The sequence below is a fragment of the Amphibalanus amphitrite genome, unplaced genomic scaffold (genome assembly GCF_019059575.1).
Source record: "Amphibalanus amphitrite isolate SeventyFive unplaced genomic scaffold, NRLGWU_Aamphi_draft 000313F_arrow, whole genome shotgun sequence".
Lineage (NCBI taxonomy): Eukaryota > Metazoa > Arthropoda > Thecostraca > Balanomorpha > Balanidae > Amphibalanus > Amphibalanus amphitrite.
The window spans coordinates 279,751-298,748 of record NW_024881808.1 but is presented as its reverse complement, the minus strand read 5'-3'; the positions used below and the strand labels follow the sequence as shown (position 1 = coordinate 298,748).

At 52.9% G+C, this 18,998-nt stretch overlaps 1 long non-coding RNA gene across 1 annotated transcript; it reads right to left on the bottom strand.

Moving 5' to 3' along the window:
- Positions 1 to 11,733: 11,733 nt before the first annotated feature.
- On the bottom strand, positions 11,734 to 18,878 carry LOC122388209. Its single transcript, XR_006257751.1, has 4 exons — positions 18,784 to 18,878; positions 18,225 to 18,341; positions 12,762 to 12,796; positions 11,734 to 11,837 (listed from the first exon to the last, which is right to left on the bottom strand). It is a non-coding gene; the product is annotated as an uncharacterized LOC122388209 (long non-coding RNA).
- Between the last annotated feature and the right edge of the window lie 120 nt (positions 18,879 to 18,998).

Here is an 18,998-nt window from a genome sequence, read left to right as displayed (position 1 = left end):
ACTAGGAAACACTGAGCCGCCTGCGTTCACACTTCACGGGCTCGCTTTTTTACTCTTGCGAACCCCCACTATCATAATAGTAGGTATCGCAAGATAAAAATTGTAGCTGACAAAGTGTAACTGACTTGTTTTTCAATGTAACAAGTCGCCTGAATCCTGATATTTGACAGGATCGTTTCCTCAATAACAGCAGACTGGGCCGGCGCCGTGCCGACCACAAACTGCTCTCGTTAGTGTAGCTTACTCACCACCGTCGCTGTTGAGGACCCGCGCGGCCAGCACCGCGTCCGTGGCACCGTCCATCTCTGGCAGGAACTGCAGACTGAGCGCCATCTCGGCGGCCTCGGTCCAGCGGGCGGCCCGCAGCAGCACCGCCAGCCGGGCGCGGGCGGGCCCCTCAGCCGTCAGTGCCGGCAGCGGGCCGTCCGCAGAGGCGGCCCGCAGCAGGCGGCAGCCGCCCCCACCGCCGCCGGACAGCACAGTCTGCAGTTCAGCCAGTAGACCGCTCTGCTGGCCCAGGTGACCGAGAGCCGCCACCGACGGCTCTGGAGGCGGCGGGTCGGTGGACGCGGCGGCGGGGGCAGACAGCCTGTCAGCCAGCCGCAGGAGCTCCACTCTGAGTCGGTCGACAAGTCGCGGTGAGTCAGAGTCGGTTATTTTGCCGGCTGCCGGTGAGGAAAGGTTGGGGACAGTAGCCGAGGTGGGCAGGCTGACCGGTTCTCTCGTGGTGGATGGGGATGGCGGACACAGACTGTTCACGGGCAGACTCCGGCGCCGGCCGCGGACCGGAGAGGAAGTCGGGTCAGCCGCTGTCTCCTGAGGGGTTCCGCCGCCCGGACCGCTGGCAGTCGGTGGTGACAGGTCCACCTGTAACAAAGAACGATGACGTCCGTCAGCCCATATTAGTCCACAGTAAGTCAGATTGACCACCATAACGAGCTAGCCAATTTAGAAGGATATCACTGCTAAAGCTGACAATCATTCATAGTCCGATGCAGGTCTTACTCATAAACATGCGAGAGAGAAAATTACCAGCTGCTATTCAAGTTTGTACAGTTTTGAACATAGTAGTGCACGGTCCCCTCCCCAATCCCCTCAACCACACCGTCATCCTCGCCGCCTCTTACTCTCTATCGTCCTCCCACCATCAGCTCACCCCGACTCCCACCCACCCCGGTCTCTCACTGAGTCTCCGTCGTTCTCCCAGCCTCGTCTACCGACTGTCCTCTCCGGCCTCTCTCCCCGACTCTCTCGTCCTCTCACCCAGATTGTGTCATCCTCCCAGAGTGGAGTCCGTCCGGGCGTCTCCAGCTGCGGCCATAGCCGCCCCAGCATCAGTCTGCCCAGGTCCAGTCGGACTGCGCCCGCCCGCGCCGACAGCCGGGTCAGCTCGATGGGCGAGGTGCAGCGCAGGGCCAGGTCGGCCACGGCCAGCGACGGCGGTACGGTGAGCAGGTGCAGACAGTCGCCTGAGGGCGGAGGGGTGGGCCAGGCTGCGGTCACACAGACAAAAGACAGTGTCCTAGGCAAGGAAGGGGTCAGAGGGGAGGGGTCACATAGCCAGCGACATTCGCCTGGGGGAGGGGGAGCGAATGTTAGACACATGCAACATCGCTGCCTGTTCAGGATAGCATTGCTCTAATAATGTATACGCCACTTTCGTAGTGGCACTTTGTCTGATGTAGCAAACATCCGAACATGTCTGATGTAGCAAAAAAAAAGAACCAAATCAGCCTCACATGAGGCGTCGAAGCAGAATGTCTCACCTGAGGCGGGCACCAGGTCGGTCAGCATGGTCTGTAGCTGGTTAGGGTACCGTGTCTCACCTGAGGCGGGTACCAGGTCGGTCAGCATGGTCTGCAGCTGGCTGAGGTACTGTGTCTCACCTGACGCGGGCACCAGGTCGGTCAGCATGGTCTGTAGCTGGTTAGGGTACCGTGTCTCACCTGAGGCGGGCACCAGGTCGGGCAGCATAGTCTGCAGCTGGCTGAGGCAGTGCAGCAGACTCATCAGGAAGTCGGGCCGATGCTCGTGTGAGCCGGCCGCCGCGCCTGGGGATGGTGGCAGTACAGATGTGACGCACAGAGGAAGGGCCCAACCGCAAACCGAGGTAAACACGTTGAGCACGTCTAATGCGACATATTTAACCCGCGCCCCACTGGGGTCTGCGTATAACACGCCCTACTGGGGGGGGGGGGGGGGGGCTATTCATAGCCCCCCCTCCTAACTCCGAAACTACTGGGCCGATCGTCAATATTCAAACGGCGTCTGATAGCCCCAGAAAAACTGTCGAGCGAAACCTAATTTCATTGATCTCGAGGTCACCGATGACGTCACAGGTCAGGTCAAAGTAAAAATTATTAGCATTTTGGCTTGTTCACGTTTTGGGCTCTGGCCGCCGTCTTACAAGTCAGATCAGGCTCATTTTTGGTTCACACACTCGTGAACAGATGCTCTAGATACCCTGAGGGTACCAAACTTATACTTTGATTTTCAGGTCAAGGTCAGGTCATCACAGGTCACGAAAATATTATATCATGCGTCGGTCACGTGACACATGTTTTATGGTCCATTTAGGTCAGAGATTTCGAATTTGATGTCGTCTGTGTCATTCGAGGTCATTTTGAGTCGAATTTAGCTTAGTTCAGGTCACTTTCAGGTCAAAAAAGGTCAAATTTTGAAATTAAAATTTTTCGACAAAAAAGGTATCTATTGGATGCAGTTTGAGCTCAGGAACACGATGGTGCTATTTATATTGGCGTACGATGTCAAATACGTGCTGAAAAATTGATTTGAAAAATTAATAATTGTGAATTTTTTGCAATAATGCGTATAACTTGGCCATTTTTGAAGATATTTAGCTAACACTTGCTAGAGTTAGTCATAATAACGCGTTCTATCACATATATTCCGGTTTTTTCGAAGTCAAAAACTTTTTGAAAAAAATGTAAAAATGTAAATTTTGAATTTTATTATTTAAAATTTTCGAAAATTTCAAAATTTCGAAAATCCGAGATAGCAGTTTGATAGCGCAGTCTATTCTGAGTCCTCTCATGCAAAGAAATTGGATCTAGCTTAAAAACTGAGCCCTTGGGAGCGATTGCCGTGGTTCAATGTTTTGCGTCGAAATCGGCCGAACATGACGTCATTCTGACGTCATTTCTGGCCGACCTATGGTAGCTACGAAGTTCAAATTTTGACACAAGGTGTCAAATTGATGCGGCCGAAGGTACTGAAAGTTTGGCGTCGATACGTCAAGCGGTTTGGAAGTTATTGCAGAAAAACGGGAGGGGGGGCTATAAATAACCCCCCCAGTGGGGCGCGGGTTAAGCGCCAACTTTTTGAAAAGACAGTCAACATAATCCAGATTGACGGGAAATCTGAGATTGGCAAATTAAAACCAAAATTACATTATTTTTTACTCTCTCCAAGCGATCAAACATAAAGCAGCATGCGTGCGCCAGAGCCGTATGTTATGCCTCGATTCCCAGTCTGCATCCCAACATATGCCCAACCATCTGCACCGGCCAGAAGCTCCTGCCCCATGGCGTGTCCACGTCCTGTGCTAGCCCACAGTCTGTCCCCGTGCCGTGTCCGCCTGCACCGATCCCCGTCCCGTGCCCACCTGCGGCCGGCGCCAGTCGGTGCGCCAGTGCCGCCAGTTTGGTGACGGTGTCCCGGTCGGCGGGCCGGCCGGCCAGCTCCACCAGTCGGCGCCACCTTCTGCCGGCGGTCTGGGCCAGCTGCGCGCCCAGGGGAGCCGAACTGAGCAGCACGGCCGCCGGGCCCGGCCGGCCGGCCAGCTGCGGCGCCAGACGCGCCGCCTCGGACGGCACCGAGAGCCAGTGGCGCACGGCGGCCGTCAGCGCGCTCAGACCCGCCGCGCTGTACGGACAGACAACGGGGAGAGGGTCAGAGGTCAGAAGTCAGAGGGTAAAGGCTAGCGGTCATAATTTACAGACTAGCTATCACTGGTCAGACCGGAATATGATACAGGCCAGAAGTCACAGGTTAGATGCCACAGGTTAGGGGCCAGGTCAGAATATATAGATTACCTCACAGCAGGGTTGTGCTTGACTCATGAGTCGATCAGAAATTTGACTCAAATCTGACTCAAATGAGTCAGATTTGAGTCGAGTCGGATAAAATGTTGAGCTGTTGAGTTGAGTCAGAGTTGAGTCGGACAGAAATATTAAGGCGTTGAGTTGAGTCAGAGCTGAGTCAGGAAAACAACTTTTGACATTGAGTTGAGTCAAACATTAGGAACATGAGTTAGCTGACTCAACTTTCTAGAAACAAGCTTTTCATCCCCCCCGGTTAACAACTTCGCCCTGGCCCTGCTGCCGGATTTTTTTTCACCCCCCCCCCCGCTCAACAACTTTTTTATCTGAGTCAATTTTGAGTCAACTCACTTGACTCAACAAAAAAATTGAGTCAAGTTTGAGTCGACTCATATTTTCATTGAGCCACTTGAGTCATGAGTCGAGTCAAGGGAAAAATTCAGCTCCTTGTTTGAGTCAGAGTTGAGTCAGGGCTTTCTGAAGTTGAATGATGAGTCGAGTCGGCAAATTTTTTTGAGTCGAGCACAACCCTGCCTCACAGGGAGCACGGGGTCAACCCGTGTGTGTCAGAGGCGGTTACCTGTGCGGCTCGATGATGAGCGCCTCCTGCAGACACGATGCAGCCCTCGTGAACAGCTCGCGGCAGTCGGACGTCAGCGCCAGGTCAAAGAACGCAGCGTAACCGGCACTGAGACCCTCTGCCGAAAAAAACATCATATCATCGTTAACTGTCAATACGTTCGATGTAACTTTTATGGCTGAAACTGGGACGGCAATATCCACGTGCACTGCAGAGCTAACAGTATGGAGTGAAATCATCAAGAGTTGCGGCCGACAGGATAGCGCGCCTCGACCTCAGTAGCATGGTGCCACTCTCACCATACTGACACACTGTCGGTCAATGTCTTTTCTGACACGGACGGTGTCCTCTGCTGACATGGTGACATGTCCCACTTGCTGTCATCTCGCTGACACGAAGTCACCGTCTACAGTGTCACCCTGACTGACCGTAGTGCCCTCCGTTGCCGGGCAGCGTGACACAGTGACACCCAACTGACACGACAACACCCCCTGACACGGTGTTACTTGACTCCTCTGACACGCTGACACCCTGACTGACCGTAGTGTCCGCCGGTGCCGGGCAGTGTGACCTTGTGTCGCTCCACCAGACTGATGACCCGGTACAGGGCGGTGTCAGAGTTCAGGGCACGCAGCGCCAGACGTCCGATGGTCTGTGGGGCACAGTCGCGGGTCAGGAGACAAAAATCCAAAATAAATCCAAAATATTTCATTCAAGGAACAACTAGCAGCTGTTATAGACCCATTCGGCTCCGTGAATCCACAGGGTCCCGCGAGACCCACTGACCGCCCCGTTCACCCAGTCCGGCGCACTCACCCGCCTCAGCTGGCAGCCGGCGCTCTCCGGTTCGTGATCAGCAGTACTGTCATCAGCACCGTCCGTCCTGTCCCCGTCTGTGTCCTCTGCTGGTGCCGCCGACGGGGCTTCCTCCGGCGCTGAGCGGACCGGCTGAGAGCCGTCCAGCGATTGACGACACTCCTTTAGACCCTCAGCCACGGCCAGCTCCGCGCGCAGGCGACCAGCCGTCGAGCTCTCCGGGAACATCTGGAGAACAGGTTATGTCATTGAGTTAGAACTTAGAGGTGCCATCAGAATACAGGCACGGGTGTAGAGAGTGGCAAGGTGGAATTGTTTTCTGTCACGTTGTTGACGATTTCGACGCAAGCAAGGCACTATATACCGACGCAAGGTTGTCAGAGGACATGGCACACAGGGGACGCGATATCGCAGAAAAATGTTAAGTGTATATACATTTGTAGCGAAAAAGCTTGGGTGCTCCACGATTCTAGCAGTTACGAAGAATTTGTAAATAAGGAATAATCGCATCGCCTAAAACCCCTGCAGGCACGATAATCGAGGAGAAAAAAAAAACAGTGACGTCCAGCCTATCCAAGATAGGTTGCTATTTCCTGCGTCATGTCTTCGCACAAATGCTGGCTGCTCGTGCTCCTGCTCTGCCTGCTCGGCCCGCCGCCCGCTGCCATCGAGGGCAGTCTGGAGATGGAGGAGCGCCTGCTGGAGCGTCCGCGGCTCGGCGCGCGCCTTCAGTACGATCCCGTCTCGGGCAGCACGCTGGCCCACTACGTGTCGCGCCAGCGGCGCAGCTACCGGCTGCGGCCGCCGGAGATGTTCAGCAGCGACGAGCAGCGCCGCTACGGACAGCGGCTGCGCGCCATCCGGCGGCGCCAGTGGCCGGCCGAGCGGCGGCGCCGCGCCGCACAGATGGAGCAGTTCCGCGGAGCGGTGGCCGGTCTGCTGCACGGCTACCGCGGCCTGGTGAAACTCATGGTCTCTCTGGTGGCGCCAGTGGAACTGGAGAGGGACGGAGGAGACAACGACACGACGGCGGCGGCCCGTAACAGCACCGGAGACCGGCGGGATGAGGACGGTGCTGCTGAGGCTAGGGACAGCGGCGACAGGGTAGCGTTGAACAGCACTCATAGTCCTAACGCGAGAGAACATCCGCCAGATTCGAGCGCTGTCAAGAATAACTCTACATCAGCTGAAACAGGCGGAAACTCAACCACAGCTCCAGAAATCGATAGCTCGCCCCAGGCTGAAGAGCCCGACAGAGCCGCACAGAGTCTATCCCCCGACCCCGGTTTTCATCCAGACGGTTCCCTTCTCCAGCCAGTCCCACCTCCGACGGCTGCTGAGGCCGCCGCCGACGCCGACGCCGTGCGCCCTCTCAGCCGTTTCTTCGGCGCGCTGCTGGACGGCGGCGCTGAACTCCGCCAGCGACTGACCGAGGCCGGCGGCTCTGAGCCGGCGTCCGTCCGGCGCGCCGCACGCCAGGCGTTCGAGACGCTGTGGCGGCGGGTGACTGCGCCTCCTGGCTCCGTCCGCACGGCCGCTGACCAGGCGGACGAGCGCCGCGCCGCCGGGGTGTTCTGGGACCTGATGGAGCAGTTTCTGGAGGAGCGGGGGACGGGAGGCCGGCGGCGGGTGCGCCGCCACCTGGACCTGGGCCCGCTGCGGGACTGGCTGGGCGCCGGGTGGGCCGGGGAGGCAGTGCTCCGGTTCACCACCGACCACCGGCACGGCGGCGGCGCGGCGGAGGACGCCATCGTCGGTAACATCGGCATCAACTGGACCGCCGTCGGTCGGTGGATCGCCGACAGCGCACAGGCCTTTGACGACTTCACCGACGGTGACGGCGAGGAACAGCCGTGGAGCTGGGACGGCCTGCTGCGGAGCCTCGTGGAGCAGTGGACTGGAGACGCATCCAGTGAGAACTTCGTTGGCCCGTTCGACTGGATGAACATTTATCAGACCATTGCTGAGGTGTTCTTTCCCGAATTGAGCAAGGAACATGGTGGCAGCGATACCGATGATTCAGGGTCAAGTGAACATGGCGATGAAGAGGCGAGTGAGACTAACGATCAGCATCCAAGTGAGAGCGGTGATCGGGACCCTAGCGAGCAAAGCGACGACTCCCGTGAATATGACCATCGACAGTCCAGTGCAGATAATGTTCTGGACCCCATTCCAATGTACGAGAATCCAGTGACTGCTGATCAAAATGAACAGTGGAAGCTGTCAGATCAAAGTGATGATGATTTCGCATACCCCAGTGATCAGAACATCGATCAAGAGCCCCGGAACAGCCCGACTCTATCGTCCAGTGATCCCGCCAGTGACACGTCCCTTAGGTGAGCAGGACGCCGTGTGCCAGTGGTGTGCTTAACTTGTTTGTGGAACTCTCCTCGTCGATCTATTTGTGAGTGCCCCTGATGTGAGCAAGCCACCATGCCCCAGTGAAACGTTAAACCAGTTAATAGAGCGCCTTGGTGGGCTGCTTGCTGTTTTCTTAGCGTCCAGTGTCCATTCTTTATTGTATTTCATAGTGCCTAAGTTCCTCAGTGATGATCTATCAAATGTTGCTTTCTACCGACTTGTGTTCGTGCTGTTTGCGTTGTCTAGGTAAAACAAGTATGAATACAATTGATCTCCTCCAAGTGTGTAACAGTCCTTTGTGGGTGGTTTTAGGGAACACGGCACCGATGGACGGAGTCACCCATCCAACACCGGGACACCCACCGGCGGAGCGGAGCGCCTCTTCAGTCGGTGGTGGGATGCTAGCAGTCCCGGTCCCTCCACCCCGTACCGGAGGTCCCGGAGGGTGCGCAGGTCACTGGCTCTGATACCCAGCTCGGGCAGACGCCGCCGCTGGCTGGGCGGGTACCGGCTGTCCCCTCCGGACGGCAGCCGTCACCGGCGGGGCGGCAGCCGTCGTCGCCGCCACCACCACCACACGCCAGCCGGCCGGGCGGGCCCGCGGCGGCGGCGGGGCTCTCTGCTGCGCCGGGTCGGTCTGGGCGTGCTGAGGAACCTCACCTCAGCCGGCGTGGACCTCAGCAAGGCCACGGCCGACGCTGCCGCGCGGCTGGACCAGCTGCGTCGCCAGCTGCTGCCCACCGAGCAGCCGCCGTCCAGCACACCCGCCTCCACGGCCAGCCCGACCGTCCACTGGAGGCAGCCGGCCACCGAGGCGGCGCTGCGCGGATCCACAGAGATGACAGAGCGCGGCGAGGTCACCGGAGACTACGTGTACGACTACTACCAGTGGCAGTACGAGTACTTCCACGAGCCGCCCACCACCGAGCAGACGGCGGCGACTAACGGGACCGAGACGCCGACCACCACAGAGCAGAGCACCACGCCCGGCTCCACGCTGAACCCCAACGGCGGCATCATGCTGCAGAGGTGAGCCGCCCAGCCGCTGGTCCCGGTCTATAATCAACTGCTAATGGCCCAAAAACAGGCTTGTGACCAACCGCCACTGACGAGATGTCAGCATCCGACTCAGACTCTAGTCATCCTTCCAACAATGAAAAGGGTGCACGCTTCCTTCCATCCTTCAGCATCATACCCTCCTCCTTCGACAGATTCGCCGAGTACGCGCCGAACCGCACCGAGGCCGGTCGGCGACTGGGAGCTATCCTCTGGAGCCAGTGGGTGCAGCTGAAACCTCACTGCGACCGCAACTACAACGCATCGGCTGACAGCTACGGCACGCTGGTGGGCCGGGCCGGCTGCGCGGCCGTGCTGCTGGCGTTCGGGGAGGGCGACTGGGCCGGGCTGAAGCTGCTGCTCAAGGCCGTGCTCGGGCCCGTGTTCACCGTGCTGGCTGTCATGGTCGTCGCCTGGCTGCTCTGTGGTAACTAGGCGGGCTGTAGTGTCCGGTTGTCACGAGCATTTGTGTTCGGATATCCATGTGCGATGAGTATATCGAGTTTTCTGACATTCGAATGCATGCGTGCATGTTTATTTATTCGCGGTGGTACAGATAGGAAAGGTAAACTGTAGGCGATATGGGGAGACGAAATCTGTACATTTGCAAAGCGGCAACCCGACTGACTGACACGTTTCCCATACGCCGAGATATCCCTTTAGCATTATCCTAGCCGTGCGGGAAACATTTGCACGTGATCTTTCCTGCACTGTTTTCCGGCACGGGTTGATGACCTACAGTTCTGGTGATTTTTTGATAAAAATCTTAAAAAAGGTGATTTCAATAATTAAATTGTGAGTTTCTGAATAGATATTAAACGACGTATGGGAAATATCTTACTGAACTTGCTCTGGGAAGAAAAATGGAAACCTCGGTCTTCAAAAAATCTCCGGCACTCGGCTACGCCTCGTGCCTACAATTTTTTAAAGACCTCGGTTTCCATTTTTCTTTCCCAGAGCCGTTCAGTAATATATATTCGTTTCGGAATGTGTTTTTTATAGCCTAAGGTATGCGTACTTATCTTTCATCGGAACATACTCAGACATTGAAACGCCTAAAACATGACCCAACAACAAACTAGTGACCACCCCTCTCCTCCCCTCCCCAGGCGCGTGCAACGTCTGCCAGTTTTGTCCGTGTGCCTGGTGCAACCCGTCCCGGCTACGGGAGCAGATCTGTGACCTTATCAACCGCGCCATGCCCGGCCTGCGGCTCTACAAGGACGGCACCATGGAGATGTACGTCCCCAGCACGGAGGAAACGGACGCCTTCCAGGACCTAGTCGATGCCATCATGGACTTCAAGTGAACGGTGCAGCCAGCAGATAGTGTTGTCACTTAAGACAAGTTGGGCGGCTGAATTCGCTGACTTCACTCTAAGTCAGGGAATTGTGGATGAGCTTGACGAAGGCTACGGGCTAAATGCGAAGGCAGCTTGGTGCACTAAAGAGAATCCGCAGAAAATGAGCTGGCCGTCAGCAGAACGATGACGTGAGGGCGTATGCTGTAATATGCTGCACGGTACCCTTCACGTTGACAGTTTTTTTTTAGTGGTGCCCCAAGTAAATGCAATGAGTTGTTAACCAAAGCCGCAAATGGCTCCAACAGTTGCCAGCGTAGGTGTTCTGTAATAGCATAGTCTTTGACAATGTCAAGCGAGTTTCAATGTGTTTCTGCGTGCTTCGTGTCCCTGCAGTAGTAATACCCACAGCAGAGAACGATGTTGCATGGCAGCGTGGCTTACCGGAGTCAATGCGGTGTCTCATCTAAGCTCATTAAGATGGAATGTTTCTCACCTGTGATAATAAAGATGAAACGTGTCTCACCGTGACAATAAAGATGGAGCATGTCTCACCTGAGTCAGCAGCGCGGCGTGCCGCAGCCAGCCGCGCGCCCAGCACATGGCCAGCAGCGTGTCGGGCGGGGCTCTCAGCAGCGCGGACAGCGGCCAGTCGGCCGTGAACGGCTCCACGGCCGTCAGCCGGCGCCGGTGCCGCTCCACCAGAGACAGCGCGCTGACGGACAGAGGCGACAGAGTCGGTACAGTCACAGAGTAAGAAGAGGTGTATAAGATCATCAGCGCTCAGCGAGCAGAAATGCGGCAAAAGGCGGTGCATAATGTCCATCGAAATGGATCCATCTATCCATCGCCACTGACGGAAAAAGGCGGAACGTCACCGTTTTGAGCAGCACGTTACCTCTAACTGAGCATCCATTGTCATATGCTGCTCAGCTGAATAAATGAAGTCACAGCACCGCCGTTCGTTACCGACCCAGCCAACCCTCTCAGCTCCACCTACCGGTCCCGCCGCCGCCTCAGTCGCGCTCCGTCCGGTCCCTCCGTCAGCAGAGTATCAGTCAGCTCAGTCAGCCGCTCCCTCAGCAGCTGCGACAGTGCCGTCTGAGCTGACAGCGTCAGCAGCGGGCGCGCCCCGCCGCAGGGGAGGCCGCGGGTGCCCGCCACTCCTCCCCCGCCGCTGGGACTGGGTGGACTCGGCTGGTCGTCCGCACTGGACCGGTCGGTGTCCGAGGCGCTCAGAAACAGCACGCAGTAGAGCGCCTCCAACAGCTGCAGTCTGCCAGCAATCAGCATTACACATTCAAAAACTGACAAGGCAAGACAATACTCAACAAAACACCACCAGCAGGACGTGCTACCTACCAACAAACCAACACGCAGCATAACGTCTCCAGCAGCTACAATAAAGCTGTGTTCCGGCCTAACACCAATATCCATTGAGCTAAAAATTTCCACAAAAATGACAATTAAATAATAAATGGTCGTGAGACACACACGCCCCGATAAAGCACATTACGTTGGAGTGCAGATTGGCATGAAGTAAGTACCTGAAGGGCGGTTTGAGCTGCTGCAGCGCCGTGTTGAGCTGTGCCAGCAGAGTGTCGAAATGTGGCGGATCCCGCGGGGGCTGCCGGTCCGCACGCTTCTGAGGCTCCCACCACGGCTGCGGAGGTGAAAAAAAAAAAAACAGTAGGACTGAGGACGATACACGGTAATGGCGTTGTTTTGTGGCCGGACTAATATAACGTATAATGGGGTTTTGGGTGTCTAAAAAGCTAATGGACAGAAAAGAACTTAGAACTAACAAATTGTCTTCACAATATGTGTCGTTCATTAAAGGGACCCTCCCACCTTCAAAAAAGTTTATGAATTGGCATGAAAGTGATGTCGCTCGGCTCAGAAAGAGCAAAAACGAATATCTACCAAATTTCACCGAAAAATATTCACCGGTTTTCAAGATATTAGACTTTTACTTGTGTTTACTTTTTTGGATCTCCGCTGTTCCTAGCGACTTTATTTGGAAGCAATAGTTTGGCAGCTGAAAGTGCGGCACTTGTTGCGCGCAAAGCAGCATGTACCACCGCGTGCTACAAACGTTTTAGTCAAACATTTAAAAAATCGTTAGATATCTGCGCTGACGTCACACATTCAGAGGGGTATTCCTATGCATTAGCCCCTCTGAATCAAAATGCTGCAATTTTGAAATTCAATATTTCCGATTTAAGGCATTTCTCGATGTTGTGAGTGCCGAAACCGGTAATTGTGAGCCAGGGACCCCATTTTGGCTATCTCAACTCAAATCTAATGTTAAGGTGGGAGGGTCCCTTTAAGCTCAAGTTCTACTTTCGTTGGCATAAATCGTTACAAAAGCGGTGAAACAGCTTGTGAACCAATAAACTGTGAACCAATAATCTGTGAACCAATAATCTGTGAACCAATAATCTGAACCAATACTTTATGTTCCGAAACGTAAAACGATCCTATCCATTCATACAAAATGGGTCAGCATGAGACAAGCTGTAGCAATCAGCACCAATATCCGTGAACTCGCAGATCGCATCTCCCCGACTGAGGCGTGCTCTCTCACCTGTGCGGGGGCCGGGTCGGACTGACGACGGACATCTGGCGGGGGAGGTACAGCAACGTCAGCCTCCGGCAAAGCCAGAACGTTACATTGTACAGACCATCAGCGTGCAAATACTACAGACTGGTCACTAACATGACAGGTCAAAAGCGCCACCATTGGACCAGACCTGCACTAAAACTGGTACAGTCACCAGCACTTGCTACTAATCACCTCGTTTTTGTTCAGTAGTTTGAAGACCGATCAATTCTCAGTCACGCAAGATACGTCAAACGATCCGTTTGGTCCTCCGATTTTCGAATATCTAACTTGTTTCTGTATATTCGAAGCATTTTGGGATGGGGAGCCAAAAAAACCTCTTTTCTGCCCTAAAGTGTGCCCCAAGAAGACGTAGAACCTAGCTCCGCCTCTGATCCACAGACCACTAGTGCCCAAGCTAGTGCCATCTCTTGTCAGCCGAACAAACCGCAGAAGTAAATAATGTCACGTGATCTTTGCACACGCTACAATTACTACGCAGCTGTAGTGGGGGGGGGGGGGGGGGGGAGCGGGGCGGAGGCGTGGAGAGGGACGCGATCGGTCGGCTGGGGTCAGGTCGCCGAGGTCAGAGGTCATCCGCCGGAGGGTGTTTGAGCGGTTGGGCCGTGTGGGCTGGGGCCTGCGGAGTGGGGAGCGCCTGGACCTGTCTGGAAACAAGTCCTACAACGCTGTGGCAGTCGATAATATTGTGAGGAAAGAGAGAGAGAGAGAGAGAGAGAGAGAGAGAGAGAGAGAGAGAGAGAGAAAGAGAGAGCGGGATAAAGAGAAAGAGAGAGAGAGAGAGAGGGATAGAGAGAAGAGAGAGAGAGAGAGAGAGAGAGAGAGAGAGAGAGAGAGAGAGAGAGAGAGAGAGAGAGAGAGAGAGAGAGAGAGAGAGAGAGAGAGAGAGAGAGAGAGAGAGAGAGAGAGAGAGAGAGAGAGAGAGAGAGAGAGAGAGAGAGAGAGAGAGAGAGAGAGAGAGAGAGAGAGAGAGAGAGAGAGAGAGAGAGAGAGAGAGAGAGAGAGAGAGAGAGAGAGAGAGAGAGAGAGAGAGAGAGAGAGAGAGAGAGAGAGAGAGAGAGAGAGAGAGAGAGAGAGAGAGAGAGAGAGAGAGAGAGAGAGAGAGAGAGAGAGAGAGAGAGAGAGAGAGAGAGAGAGAGAGAGAGAGAGAGAGAGAGAGAGAGAGAGAGAGAGAGAGAGAGAGAGAGAGAGAGAGAGAGAGAGAGAGAGAGAGAGAGAGAGAGAGAGAGAGAGCTAAGAAAGACTGGAGGGAAGGGATAAGGACGGGAGTCGGGAGAAGAGAAAAGAGAGACAGAAAAGGAAAACCAGAGAGGGTAAAATGAGAAAGAGGACAATGGGTAAATCAGTCAGAGGCAGCGAGAGAGGAAATATTTCGTTGTGTCAGCTTCTTTCACAAGTAAAATGTAAATTTGCTTTCCATCATTACAGCTTCGGATTTGAAATTAAACCTTAGCATCCTTATGATACACCCACGCTGACGGGATGGGGACGTTTTTATGATCGTCGTTGAGAGCTCGGCACTAATGGGGACATAGTCACATAGGCGGCGGAGCGGGGAGGGCACCGGGGCACCGTGCCCCCTTTGATTTTGGCATTTTAACATTAGCCCTATGGGCGTTGCATGGAAAGAATGGGACCAAAAGTCGGCAGTGCCCCCCCCCCCCTTAATTGAAGGTGTTCCCCGCTACTGAATGGAGATGATGTTGAGGGTTTAGCAAATATTTCATAAAAGAGATGCCATTTTTTACACAACCTATTAAACATTTTTTACGTTTGCTATGAAAATGTTAGGCCCAGTTCCTTCAGGATCAGGGCCACGACTCCACAGCTTACAACAGGAGCTAGCTAACATAACAATTAACCCGCGCCGTGTTGGTGGCATGAACTTTCCGTCGAGTGCTGGGGGGGGGGGGGGGGGCGTTTCACACCCCTCCGTCTAACTCGGCTCCTGGGCCACGTAGCGACACGTGGTATGCGGCAATCGAAAGAGCGTTAAAAATAAGGAGGAAAACACTCCGTCAGTTTAAGGTCAGGGCAAAGGTCAGGTCACCAGGGTTCATTAAAGGTAAAATTTTGTTGATTTCAACGATTTTGAACACCCTACGGCTAACTCAGGAACCAATAGAGCTACAGCGCCGCGGAAAAGCGCATTCGATAGCTCTTTTAACGCTCTTTCGCTACCGTGTCCTCATATTTGACCTCAGATCAACGGTTTAACCTCTAGAGGGCACCGTTCTGATTGACCTCAAATTTGACCTAAGATCAACGGTGTTTTTACCGCTCTAGCACGTCTCTGTCAAAAGTAAAAAAAAAACTGCTGAAGACCTTTTATGTCCTAAAATGACCTCAGGGGCACACACAGGTGCAATTTTCCGATTCAGTGTGTCATGTTTACCTATAGACCGATGTTTGAGAGGGTGTAGAACGAAATTCGTCCAAAAGAGGCGCATTTCAATTTTCTCCCATTGACTTACACCTAATGTAACAGTCGCAAAATTGACCTGATCTTAGGTCACAGACATAAAAAATCCGAGGTATCAATTTTATACATACTGTCAGTCTGTTACCCTAAGCAATTACTGACAGTTTCAAAGTGATCGCTCAGTCGGTGTATGCTACAGCGAGCTTTCGAACTTTTTCAGAGGTAAGGTCACTTGACGTTACTTGCCACTTGGTGACCTGACCTTGAATGACCGGGTTCTGAAATTTTCATAAGATGTGCGAAAAAGATGTCGGAACAGGTGTATATAAAACAACGGCGCTACGCGTCGCCGTTTTTGAGATATTCGCGAAAAACCTGAGGGCAGCACGGCGCATGTGCTGCAGCACGGCGCGGTTGGTCGACATAGCGACTCGGACTGAACAAATGCCTTTAACGTTTCAACAGTTGAATAAGGTGAGAGGATTGAGGAAGGCTTGTATCGGATTTTTCTTCTGTTTGTTGGTAGTTTAGGCTGAAGTCAATTTCACGAGCTGTCCATAATCATTCAAGAGGCAAAATTCAGCTGCACATCGTTCGGGTCAAAGTAATACCAAGCATTCTCAAATTTTGTAGCAAAGAGTCTACGAATATATTCAAAAAACAATTAGAAAAAGAAAAAGCGGACCGGTTTCGTCTATCAAAGACTTCTTCAGCGCTTTTTCAAAAACGTATAAGAAGAAAGCTAGCACAGTGACAATCGTTTGAAATCAAATTGGATTCAGTAAGAACTTCATTGTCCGAAAACCGCTGACAGTTGATAGCTGCCTCAATGACACTAGAGCCGTGCATAAGGAGGCGTTAAAACACTCTCCTCATCTCGACATTTATTACGAGAGGACCATGTCATTACGTGAGAAAGGTGTTCTCAAAATAAATGACACTGTATGAGTGAATAAATAAACCGCGCCCCCTTGGGCTATTGGCGGACCCTACCACCTGATCGGGTGGTGCAGCCGTTTCGCCTTCCACCTGAGCTCTCGGAAATTTACCAACCGATTCTGAAAATTCAAAGAGCGTTCGATAGCCCCACCAGGGAACTACCTTGTTACCAGGTTTCGTTGACCTAGGTGCAACCCATGACGTCACAAGTCAGGTCAAAGGTCGCATTTTTCACCGATTTAGTCTAAGGAATGCGTTACAGTCAGTTAACACTTAACACATAAAAAAGGCATGTTATCGAAAAACATCGATGGAGCGTTGGTTGTCTAATACATATGTTGCCTAAAGAGGTCACTGATGCCAGGTCAGGTCACAGAGGTCAGGTCACTAAGGGTCACAATATGAACCCAACTATGCTAGGGTCGTGTGATACATGTTTTATGGCCAATTTTACATTTAAAATTCAATGGTGTGGGCTAGAAAGCCATTGGGGCCAGCTTAGATTACATTCTGGTGGAGGACAGGTCAAGGTCAGGTCAAAGAAGGTTAAATTTCAAAGTTGATATTTTGCATAAAAGGGGTATCTATTCGATGCAGCTCACCACAGGAAATCCAATGGTGGTCTTTGGCTTGCTCTGTGTGTTCTGTGACGGCTAAAAATTGAATTTGAAAATTTTACGTAACAAATTTAGAGTAGATTTTTTGCCATAACTTTGCTAAAAATGGAGCTATCGAGTTTAAGTTTGGCATATCAAGAGCAGATAGTTCTATAAGATATATTCCAGTTTTAATTTTAAAAGTTGTTGGTATTTTCGGGGTGTTATACTTCTATAATTTTGATGGTAAAAATCAACTTTTGATTAGAAATAAGAGCAGTTTGGTAGCGCTGTTTATTTTACATCTTTTTGATCTTGAAAATTTTTCGTCATCTTCAAAACTGTAACCGTGACAACTGTTCCTGCTAAACCTTTTATTTGGGTCGAAAATGACAGAACATGGCATCACTCTGACGTCATTTGTGACTAGGTCTTTCATAAGAGCTCTGGAAAAATTTGGTCACAAGGTGTAAAAATGATGCCCGGAGGGGTCTTGGAAGTTTGGTGGCGACATTTGCTATACTTTAGGAGATATCGACTGAAAAGGAGAGGGGGCCGTTTCGCGCCGTCCTCCCCCCCCCCCCCCTCAACGGGGCTCGAGGCTTTCAGTTGCTACTCTCACAGAACTCTTGGTTATATTACAACATAGTGGAATTGCAAGTGGCAGTTTAAGCTTCCTGCCAGCGCCGGACCAGAGTTTAAACATGCAGGCTGAATTTTAACATTTAACTTTTGAATTTTTAAACCGTTGAGCTTTTTAGAAGTTGTATGAACTGTTCAGCTCCTTTTTCGGTCCATCACAGCGGGCTTGTATGTCATTTGTCAACCAAAATGGAATTAAAAACTTTTTATTTTGTCTGGTTTTCTCGCCAACTTAACTGAATCGTTTAGTAGCTTTTGATTGGGCACTGCCCGCGTTGTCTGTCTAGCTTTTCGTGTCATAGACACTGTCTATGACACGAAAATAGGCTGCTGACATCGTTTGCCGCGGTTGGATAATACCAATCCACGTCCCAGTGGCTGCTCGATCGCACTTTTCCTGGCTCACCTCTCCCACCATGCTAGACTTTGCTCGGCACAGCCATCGCCTCAGTGCCTCGGGCGGTGACCCGTTCAAAGGGGCTCACAATTCGTATGGTGCCGTGGCTCTCAAACCAATATAGAACAGTGAAACGCACAGGCTCACTTTCCATATAAGGCGAACGGCTGATTCTGGCGCCGGGGCTTCATTCATGCTAAGGCGCCCAATCACAGCGCCGCATTTCAGTTAGTGTCGGGCGCAAAAGCTACTATGCTCCGCCCCTCTATCACGTGACCCTGCCCTCACGTGGCCTCAGTCACGTGGTGTTTCCACTTCTTGGCGCATGGCGGCGCTAGTCTCGCAGGGGCGGTGGTAGCTTGCTCCCCCGCCGTCCGGGGGTGATGGGTAGCAACTGCTGGTGACTGTACGTCCTAGTTTGTCACACTCACTTTGGCATCGGCTGGAGGCGTTTTCTGCCTCTGCCAGCGCCGACAGGCCGGAGAGCAGGTCAGACAGCGAGCGGAATGCCAGCAGCAGCTGCCGGTCAGACTCCAGCGCCGAGGGGTCTGTAACACGTCGACAGATGCATCAGATATTGTGGCAAACAGGCTCAAGTCTGTAACGCATAGCCCGTGTCAAAACCACCACTGTAATCCACAGTCAATGCTAAATACTGTAACGCTGTCAGAGTTAGATCTACTGTAAAACAACAGTGGGGAGACAAAGCTGCAGGTTTTACTCTTGTACAGCCCACCGCTAAAGTAATGTAGGGTTTTACCAATCGCAACGGTTGGCTTTGACTGGCGATTGTTTGATGCGGAGTGATCGAAAAGAAGATGTCAATAGCTAAAGTTGCAGCTGCAAGGGTGACGATACATATAAGCTACATTCAAAGTTTCATTGTAGTCTGGCTAATCGTTCCTAAGCTTCAGAATCAGAACATACCCATGACTGAAACCCCACATTACTTCTGCTGTGGACTGTACATACGGGCAGTGTTTTTTTCACCTGTGTGAAGACAGTGTTGTGTGATGAGTCGGTCGGCGTCTGGCGGCGGGAACCCGGGGCCGGGACAGCCGACCGAGAGCAGCAGCAGCGCTGAGCCATCGCCGCTGACCTGGCGACATATAACCCCGCCCATGAGACATGGTCAGTGACCTCACCCGGGGCCGGGGCAGCCGACAGAGAACAGCAGCAGCGCCGAGCCATCGCCGCTGACCTGG